The sequence below is a fragment of the Bison bison genome, unplaced genomic scaffold (genome assembly GCF_000754665.1).
Source record: "Bison bison bison isolate TAMUID 2011002044 unplaced genomic scaffold, Bison_UMD1.0 scf7180017860731, whole genome shotgun sequence".
Classification (NCBI taxonomy): domain Eukaryota; kingdom Metazoa; phylum Chordata; class Mammalia; order Artiodactyla; family Bovidae; genus Bison; species Bison bison.
Genome location: NW_011491303.1, coordinates 70,924 through 81,005, shown reverse-complemented (window position 1 = coordinate 81,005; position 10,082 = coordinate 70,924). Strand labels below are relative to the sequence as shown.

General features: G+C 39.8%; 2 non-coding genes across 2 annotated transcripts; both read left to right on the top strand.

Annotated features, from left to right (window-relative positions):
- The first annotated feature begins 626 nt into the window (after positions 1–626).
- On the top strand, positions 627–698 carry TRNAP-CGG. Its single transcript has one exon. It is a non-coding gene; the product is annotated as a tRNA-Pro (tRNA).
- Positions 699–7,828: 7,130 nt separating this feature from the next.
- TRNAS-GCU lies at positions 7,829–7,910 on the top strand. The gene has a single exon. It is a non-coding gene; the product is annotated as a tRNA-Ser (tRNA).
- The last annotated feature ends 2,172 nt before the right edge of the window (positions 7,911–10,082 follow it).

Below are 10,082 nucleotides of genomic sequence, written 5' to 3'. Positions count from 1 at the left end.
AGAATATAGAGATTTCAAAGTCATAAAACAGATGCAAAAACAATGGCCTGTGCTTGGGGGTACAATACTGTTTTAGGGGATCCCATATTGAAATAATATCTTGACAAAAATGCTTACTTATGACTAAGCAAGTTTTCAGGGGACTTGTCCAACAAAATGTCAATTTCCTCTTTGAAAGTAAAGTATAGAAAACTAATATGAATGTTACTCAAATTATTTGTCACACGGCGAAGTACATAATGAAATTTGGAATATATACTTCTTTAGACAAATTAAGAATCAAATCTGAAACTAACAATATTGTGGGTAAGTTATATTTCAATTTAAAAAATATGGTTCAAAAACAGAGTACTTTCCTAATGTGACCTTTATGATGTAATCTTGTCAGTTAAGTCATAGATTAGTATACAGGTGGAACTCACTTTGTAATGGTTACTGTATAACTGACAGGAGGAAGGATGAAAACTTTAGTAACTTGGGCCTAAATTAAAAGGTCATCATAAGACCCCCAAATGTATATTAGTTGTTATTTAAATATAGGGGGCTCATACTTGATACCGTGTGGGGCCAAGAAAATTGATTCTAGTTCTTCTTATATTAAACATGGGCAGACATGCTACGTAAGTGGCTCGTTGGTCTAGGGGTATGATTCTCGCTTCGGGTGCGAGAGGTCCCGGGTTCAAATCCCGGACGAGCCCGCTTCCTTTTCGAAAATTCCAATAAATAATGAGGAAAAGTCTTTTCTCTAATATTGTTGCCAAAAAGATGGGATTTCATTGCATTGACAATGGGATTGTCTTCCGAGCAGCTGGGTACTTAATTCCAGATCCCCTTGATTGGGAGGTATCTGGAGTGTTGATGTTAGTTCGCAGACGCCCTCCCCCTATCCCACCCTCCCCCCCGCTCCCCCCATTTCCTGTTCTCAGATGGATCTCTTTCCAAAAGTCAAGAACGAAGGCCTTGGGCACCTAGTTTGTGCCTACGTGTGTACGTGCCTACGTACGTACGTGTGCGTACTTGACTGGGTGGGGCGGAGCGGGGAAGTGTGAATTACGGTCAACCGGCACCTGACTCGGAGAAGGCAATGGCACCCCACTCCAGTACTCTTGCCTGGAAAATCCCATGGACCGAGGAGCCTGGTAGGCTGCAGTCCATGGGGTCGCTAGGAGTCGGGCACGACTGAGCGACTTCACTTTCACTTTTCACTTTCCTGCATTGGAGAAGTAAATGGCAACCCACTCCAGTGTTCTTGCCTGGAGAATCCCAGGGACGGGGAAGCCTGGTGGACTGCCGTCTCTGGGGTCGTACAGAGTCGGACACGACTGAAGCAACTTTGCAGCAGTAGCAGCAGCAGCAGTACCTGACTTCCTCTGGTAGAGATGTGGATTTGCATTTCCACTGCTATCTCCGACTTGAGTGATCATTCTCCCACTCGCAGCAGTTACAGATACCGCACTGACTAAAGTAAAAGGCACTCCTAGTTGCTGCCGCCGCCACTCCCACTGTAATCAACGGTTAGGATGTAAGCCTCTTTCTTTTCCTGCGTTGCACCTTGGAGCTGCACTCCCTGGTCAGAGTTTATTTACCTATTCATTCAATGAATGAATTTTCAGTGAATACTACGTGTCAGCCTCTGCTGGATCCCAGGGATGCGGTGAGGGACCAGGAATAAAAAAAATTAAACAGTTTTTGTTTCTATGGGATTTAATATCGCAAATGGTGTAGAATTCCCGCAGCACAAATATCCAGAGCCCACCTGTAGATTTCCGGGGAATATTGCCGGCCACAGTTTGTCCACCGGGAGAGAAAAACCACGAAAAGAAATCACTAACTCTTGGAAGTTTGAGGGCTTCCCTACCTCAAACCTGGAAACTTGCCATACCTTTTCCTTGACCCCAGGAAAACCTCTCAGTTTGAAACTGTTGAAAACGTTCAGGTGAATTGATTAATGAAATTTGGAAGATGAAGAAATACGATGGAGAGGGAAGGTATTAATCCAGTTACTTTGCTCATGCTAGCTAAATTAAGATATATCCTCAGGATAACCATCTTATGTGGTCGAAACTTAGAGTGAACACACACACAAACCACCACGTCTTCCTTGCTTCTTGATAACCTAGGGACTCACCTGGCCCTGCTCATCATGGTATTCAGAAATATTATCTCTTTTGATACCTTTCCTTGTTATTTTTTGTCTTTCCTTGATCAGTTTTGGGAACTCAATAAGTATGAAGGTACACGTTTGGAGAAGGATTTCCTCCAACCTCTGTCCTTTAAGAATTTTCTCAGAATTCAAGAAGTCAGTTTTACATCATCTAAGCAGATTTAATGATCCTTTTTCAAGGAATTTTACTATCCCAAGAAGGATGAGTTAAAGATATTGCCTGATAGTAAAAGGTACAGGTAGATCACTTTACAAGTGAAGCCCACAGTCAATAAACTAGACTCATAATCTCATTTTCAGTCATTTTTAGGGCCTAATTATATCTGCAGACCAGCAATCAAAGATCACTAGAAATCTAAAGTGAATGTCTAATATGAAAGACAGAGATGAACGTGAACTAAAAAAATAGAGGAAAATATTATGCAGAGAGGAGAAAAAAAATCTCAGGCATGTTATTACATCTATTCTTGTTTTAAAAGAGGCTGCTGTTCAACAAGATACTCTTAGGTACAGAAGTCTCAAAGTTGAAATTGTGGGAGTAGACATGAAAAACTTAATAGAATAGTTGAAATAAAATGTAAAGGACATTTTCCAGAATGCGGAGTAATAATATAAGGGCACTCCTTCATATTTATCCAAATGAGCTTAAAATTTACTTCCACAAAAAAGCCTGCACATGAATGTTTAAAGCAACTTTATTCATAATTGTCAATACTTGAAAGCAACCAAAATGCCCTTCAATAAATTAATGGATAAACAAACCGTGGTACATCCATACAATGGAATATTAGTAATAAGAAGAAATAAGCTATCAGGTCACAAAAAGACATGCAGGAAACTTAAAAAACATATTACTAAGTGAAAGAAGCCAATTTGAAAAGGCTGCATACTGTGTGATTCCAACTATATGACTTTCTGGGAAAAGAAAGATATAGAAACAATAAAAATATCAGTAGTTCTAGGGAATGTATGGATGAAGATGTGGAACACAGGGCAATATAACTATTCTGTGCAATACTGTAATGATGGATATATGTCATTATACATTTGTCAAGCCCAAAGAATGTCTAAAGTGAAGAGTAAACCCTAACATGAAGAATGTTAATAATAATGTATTAATAGTGGTTCATCAGTTGTAACAAATGTACCAAATAATATGCAATGTAAATCATAGGAGAAGCTGTGGGGGACAATAGGAGGTATGTGTGGACTTTGTACTTTTGTACTAATTTTTCTGTACACCTAGAACTGCCTTAAAAATAGTCTATTGAAAAATATAAACAGATTGTAACTAGGAGAGAATAATACTTTTTGAAAAGTAGAGGAAACATCCCGGAGGTTCAAAATCCAAGTATGAAAAATTCTAGGGAAAAAAAGGTAAAGCGAGAGAATACAGAACAGATAAGTGAGAAAATTGACAAAAAAGTAAAGTTAATTTCTCAAACTGAAATAGATGATTTTTCCAAATTTAATGATGTAATAGAGCTCCCAGAACAGTGAATGAAAATAGATACACACAAAGGCATATCTTTCAGACATTTTAGTACATTAAAGACAAAGAAATCATCTTGAAAGAGAGAAAAACTAATTACAAATGAAACACAGTAATTAGAATGACTTTGTAATTCTCAAAAGCAATACTGAAATCTACAAGAAAATGGAGAACTCTTTCAAAATCCTGAAAGAAAATATTCCCTAGCATTCCATACCCAACCAAATATTTAAGCAAGTGTAAGAGAAATAGAAAAGATATTCTCCAGCACCAAAATATTAAAAAATCTTATCTCCAATGAAATCTTTCTCAGGAAGACATCAGGATGAAAACTGTATAGTTAGTATAGAAAACACCCAATTTCTTTTTTTGTCAAAGCTTTTATAGTTATTTGTGGTAATTTAAGAAAAAACTGGGAGAAGGCAATGGCACCCCACTCCAGTACTCTTGCCTGGAAAATCCCATGGATGGAGGAGCCTGGAAGGCTGCAGTCCATGGGGTTGCTGAGGGTCAGACACGACTGAGTGACTTCACTTTCATTTTTCACTTTCATGCATTGGAGAAGGAAATGGCAACCCATTCCAGTGTTCTTGCCTGGAGAATCCCAGGGACAGGGGAGCCTGGTGGGCTGCCGTCTATGGGGTCACACAGAGTCGGACACGACTGAAGTGACTTAGTAGTAGTAGTAGTAGTAGTAAGAAAAAACTGTAATGTTCAGGAAACAAAAATATCATGACAGACCAGTGAATGGTATTTTCCAATCATAATATATGAACAGTGATACTAATTCAATAAATATTATGATATAAATAAATTCAGAAGAAAAATCAATAGTAAGGGTGTCTGTATATGGTGATATTTAAGGCAAGGAAAGAGAAATGAATCTTTTTTTGATTTAAGAAGTAATCAATAGAAAATACGAAACTGGAAAAAATGTAAAAGTAGAAATAAAAGCATCTGTATTAATTAAAACACAATTTTTTCTCTGACAAAGACCCCAATGAACTGTACCTTAAAGGAAACAGAAAGAAAGAAAAATAGCGTTAAGTCATGTCCGACTCTTGCAATCCCATGAACTGTAGCCTTTCAGTCCCCTCTGTCCATGGGATTCTCCAGGCAAGAATACTGAAGTGGGTTGCCATTTCCTTCTCCAGGGGATCCTTCCAATCCAGGAATTGAATCTAGCTCTCCCACATTGCTTTTTCCAACTGAGCTACACAAGAAGCCCTCATGATCTCTCATGTAACAGTCTGAAGGTATAATCAATCCCAGAGTGATATTTTGGCTCTAGGGTATTGGTTCTAATCTCCTATCTCATGGTTCCCTCCCTCCTATGGGTTACTGTTTCCAATCTCTTTATATTTCATGACACCTTCATTCCTATAATGCTGCCTTTTCCAGCAAGCAGATACAGTCAGAAGAGAGAAATGAATGGTATTTCTTCCCTCTTCTGAACATAACTTGAAAGCTTTACATCCACTTTATCTCTAATGCTCTGGTTTAGAAATTGGCCACATGACCACGCATCAGGGAAAGTGGTGCCCTGTAATTTTTTCATGGATGGTTATGAACGCTACCAAATTTCCATTTCTTGGAAGGAAAGAACAAATACTGATGGTAACTAGCCATCTCTGCCATAGCATGATATTTGGAAACATGTTGTTGGTAGAACAAAAACAACACAAACAAAAAGCCAAATGACTGAAAATCTTTGCCTCCACCAAAGGGGGAAGAGAACCACTTTCTAACACACACATATTTCTGAAGTACTTGAGATTTTGAAATGTGTGGTTAACTTTAATTTAAACATTTTAACTTTTTTAAAAAAATAAGCTTTAAACTGAGAACCAAGGGTGGATAAAAAAATTTATCCAGGTTAAAATGAAAAAGGGCAAGAGCACTCCATGAGGGAAAATGTCTTGTTGGAAGAAAGGGGAAATAAATTTTTCTTGATACAAAATCATGAATTAGACTGAGCATGAGAAATAAAGTGGAGGGATATGGGTTAAATTGAGGGGAAGATCCCGGCAGAACAATGCAGCCTACATTAAAATACAAGGACTTTTCCAAAAATGTTTTAAATTTATTTATTTCTAGTCGAAGGATAGTTGTTTTACAATATTGTGTTGGTTTCTGCCATATATCAATATGAATCAGCCATAGGTAAACATATGTCCCCTACCTCTTATCCCTTCCTCCCACCCCCACTCCCCAATTTTTTTTTTTTTTTTAAAGAACTTTTCCAAGCAAGAAGAGAGATTGATTCTCTGGGACAAGTTAAGGATGGTTTTCACTGAAGAAAATGTTAGAGCAACCTAAGGTAGTGTCCTCATGAAATGGAGTAGGACCATATGATCGTTGCCCCACACCCTCCCCCCGCCCCCCATGTCTTCTGCCTACCTTTTGCCTGTGAAAACTTAGTCAAAGAATAAGTTTAATCAGAGAAGTGACAAATGCTGAAACAAAGGAGACTAAATAATAACAATGCAGTCATTAAGCACAGTTAAGGACCTTTCCTCAAAGGCTATAGATAATATTCTGAGCCATTTCCTGTGAGCTGTCTTATAGATACCAAAACACCAGGTGGAGAAGTTAACTACATGATGACCAGACTGTACCCAGAATATGAGCTGCCACAATTCTGAGAGCTGACCGCAAAGAAATGGGAACAAGTGCACCCTGGAACTGAAGAGTAACTGTACCTAAAACAACCAAGATGATGCTGGTCAGACCACTGATGACCAATTTCAAGATAACTGTTAGAGATGACTGTGCTATTTCTGCATGTAGCCCCTCCACCAAGGACTCTCTCATCCCCTGCTTGTGGTGGGGGAAGAGCAGGGAGTTGGCCTGTAGACAGATGTCCACCACCCCCACGCTAGGTTGCCAGCATCTGAAATAAAGCAAACTTTCCTTTACACCAACCTGGCCTGTTTCCTGGCTTTTGAGCAGTGAGCTGCCAGACCGCACCCCCCTCCACGCCCCCCCATGCACCTTTAGGTAACACTCACACTACAAGTGTGAAAATGAAGCAGGAATCTATTCCTACAGGATTTCTTCCATGTTTGCTGTTGTTCATCCTGTGATTGATTTACTTAATCTTCACAAGAAAAATCTTCATGACCAGCTTCCATTCTCAGATTTATTGATGTTTCCTGACCAGCCTCTCATGTGCTTCAGCACACCAGCCACAGTGATTTCCAACAGTTATCTAGATATTCATTCCTCACCTTTGAACACACCCTTTTCTCAGTCTGGGACACCCTCATTTTTCTCACCTCTAGAAAATTTGCTCAAGGCTCACTTTCAGTATTACCATCTTTTCTCAGGCATTTATGATTCATTACAATTAGAGTTAGTCTGTACTCATGTTCATTCATGTGCCTGTTACTCATTCCACGAAACAACCAAACCAATCAAAACTCCCAAAAGACAGCTAAAATAGGTTTTTTTCACTCTTTCCCAGAAACATTTTTTCAACTCATTTTTAGAAATGAGTCACTTAACATTTTTAGCACTGCACCCCTTGTAAGAGCAAATGAAAGTTGGGAAACATTTCCTCTAGAAAACCATTCAAGAAATACACGGGTATTTGGAAGGAAAACAAGTGAATTGTTCCTCTGATGCGGATGATCCGAGAGGAGAACCCCAAGAATTAAGGATTCTTTTCTACACAATTCACCCTAAAGTATTGCAAAAGGGGCAATAACATTGAATAGAAATTGAGCCCTATTCAGATTCATCGTTTAATTTTCCAAATTATTTTATTAACCCCGCGTTAGGAGTCCACATTCGCCAGCTTCCCTGACAACGACTCCAAGGGGACTGGTTTTGGGAACCACTGTTCCCTGCGGTCTTTTCGGCTGCGCCCTGGGGGCGCTGGACCAGGCTCCCCGGACGCGAGACGGTGACAACAAACTCGGACTTGATGCTGAGGTGCCCCCTGCCTGCAGCGGGAGAAAAGGAATGAAGGCCCACGCAAATGTGTTGGTTTTTTTTTTCCCCCGTCGCAGTTTTTTCCAATCCAGTTCTTTGTCCATTCGTGTGAAAACGGGCCACCTCCACGTCTCCCAGACGTCTCCAAGCCATCTCTTAACCGTCTTTCTCTCTGAAATAGTGAGTTCCCAAGTATGAACTTTGAAATAAACCTTGCCAAATACCTAAGGTGTAAAGACGAGGTGGCCGAGTGGTTAAGGCGATGGACTGCTAATCCATTGTGCTCTGCACGCGTGGGTTCGAATCCCACCTTCGTCGACCTGGCATTTTTAATAAGGAGAAAGGAAGATCACCTACCCAGATCTAAACTTTGAATTCACCTACGAGAAAGCTGCTCTTACTTTCCTACTCACAACTGTTACAGAGGTATGTGTGGATTTTCCTAGTTTCCGTTGACAGTTGTTTCGGCTACTGTCATTGATGAAGTTACTTCAGTGGAGGACGAGATTAGTGAAAGACAAAGCTGGTAGAAACTGGAATCTGGTTTCTGCAGTCCCTCATTTTAGAAGTTATTACTCCAATGAACAATAAAATAAATTCATCAACAGATACAGTCAGCAGAACTAGCAGACCAAGGCAAAATTTGAATTAGATTCTCAAGAACAAATCTACTGACCAAAATTGAAGAAATGTATAGCACTGAAGAGATGAGAACGTGAGTTTTTAAAAGATCAAGGAATTTGGAGGTAACTTAGTTTCAGATGACAACCATACAAACCTCTTTCTAAGAGGCCACATTCAGTATGCTGCTTGAGGTTGGAACCAAGAATCTGTTGCTGAAGAGTGATTGGATTGGATATTTCCAAATTGTGCCCCCGAGAACTTGAAAATGAAGACATCCTGTGTAAAGGCCACATGACAAGAAGCATCATTTAGAGACTGTCAGAATCCCAGGATTTGGCAGGGGAGATGCTTGGGAAAGTCTGGGTAGAGCGACTTGCAGGACTCCATCTGAGACTTTCAATGAATTGAAGGTTGTATCATAAAGCAACAATGAAGTCATATTTTACCCCATTGGGAGATTAAAATTTCTTTGTGGTAATAGACATGACGCAGGTGTTCTTTACTCTACCATGTTGCAGCTGCTGCTGCTGCTGCTGCTAAGTCGCTTCAGTAGTGTCCGACTCTGTGCGACCCCATAGACAGCAGCCCAACAGGCTCCTCCATCCATGGGATTTTCCAGGCAAGAGTACTGGAGTGGGGTGCCATCGCCTTCTCCACGTTGCAGCTAAAGTACCCCAGACTGAAAGAAAGGGTGTCCTCTTTCCCTGAGGTACTCATTTAATCTTCTTGGCATACTAAGTGATATCCTTGACTATACGTAAGGTAAGACTCTCATAAGCCACAGAATAGACATCAGACAAATTTTCCTGGGTGCACTTCCCAGGCTTTAATTCATTTCCATGGTGAATTAGAGTTCTTGTTCCTTACTTGTAGGCTTTTCATAACTAACTTTAAAAAGGTATATTGCAGTTTTGCTTTTTCCTATTATATTTTGACCCAATAACTGAATTTTTACTTTTATTTTTAAAATAGCTTTGTTAAAGTATAACTGGTATATGATGAACTGCATATATTTACAGGGTACATTTTGATGAATTTTGACATTATGTATACACATACCATGACCCCAATCAAGATAGTGAACTTATCTGTTGTCCCTGAAGTCTCACTGTCCCTTTTAGTACTTCTTTTCTCCTGCCTCCCCTGTGCTGAGTTTTGAATTATGTTTCTTTAGCTGTGTCAGAAAGATTACAAGATGGTGTAACTAGAGGGGCAGAAACAAGAAGTTATTCAAACATGGAAGGGCCCCAGATGCCAGACTATGTACCTTCTATCAGCCTCTAAAATCAGAGGTGGCCTATATGTGACACACTATTTCCTCCACAGTACTATTTACCACGAATGGATGAAGAAGTAAGTGAAAAGAAAAAGAATGTGCAGGAATAATCTACAAGATTTGGCAAGTCCTTGGAGTTCGGATATGTATTTAACTGGTGAAGAAATCCTCAAATATGTAAATATATGTTAAGAGAACTGGCAAGCACATGTGAAGAAGGAATGTGGAGAGAACATGAGGTGGACGAAAGAACACGCATTTTAGAGTAAAAAAAAAGTCTGCTTTCCACTAGTGGCTTTGCCAGTTAGCCATGTGACTTGAAGAAGCTATTTTCCCCTGAGCCTCAGCTTCACATCTTAAATGAGGATAATGATATGTGTTCATGAAAAATTAAACTGGACTCAATAAAACAATGTGAGTGATTCACTTTTTATCTTTCCCCGATCTAGTTCTGAATCAGTTCAGTTCAGTTCAGTAGCTCAGTTGTGTCTGACTCTTTGCAGACGCAGCACGCCAGGCCTCCCTGTCCATCACCAACTCCTGGAGTTTACCCAAACTCATGTCCATCAAGTCAGTGATGCCATCCAGCC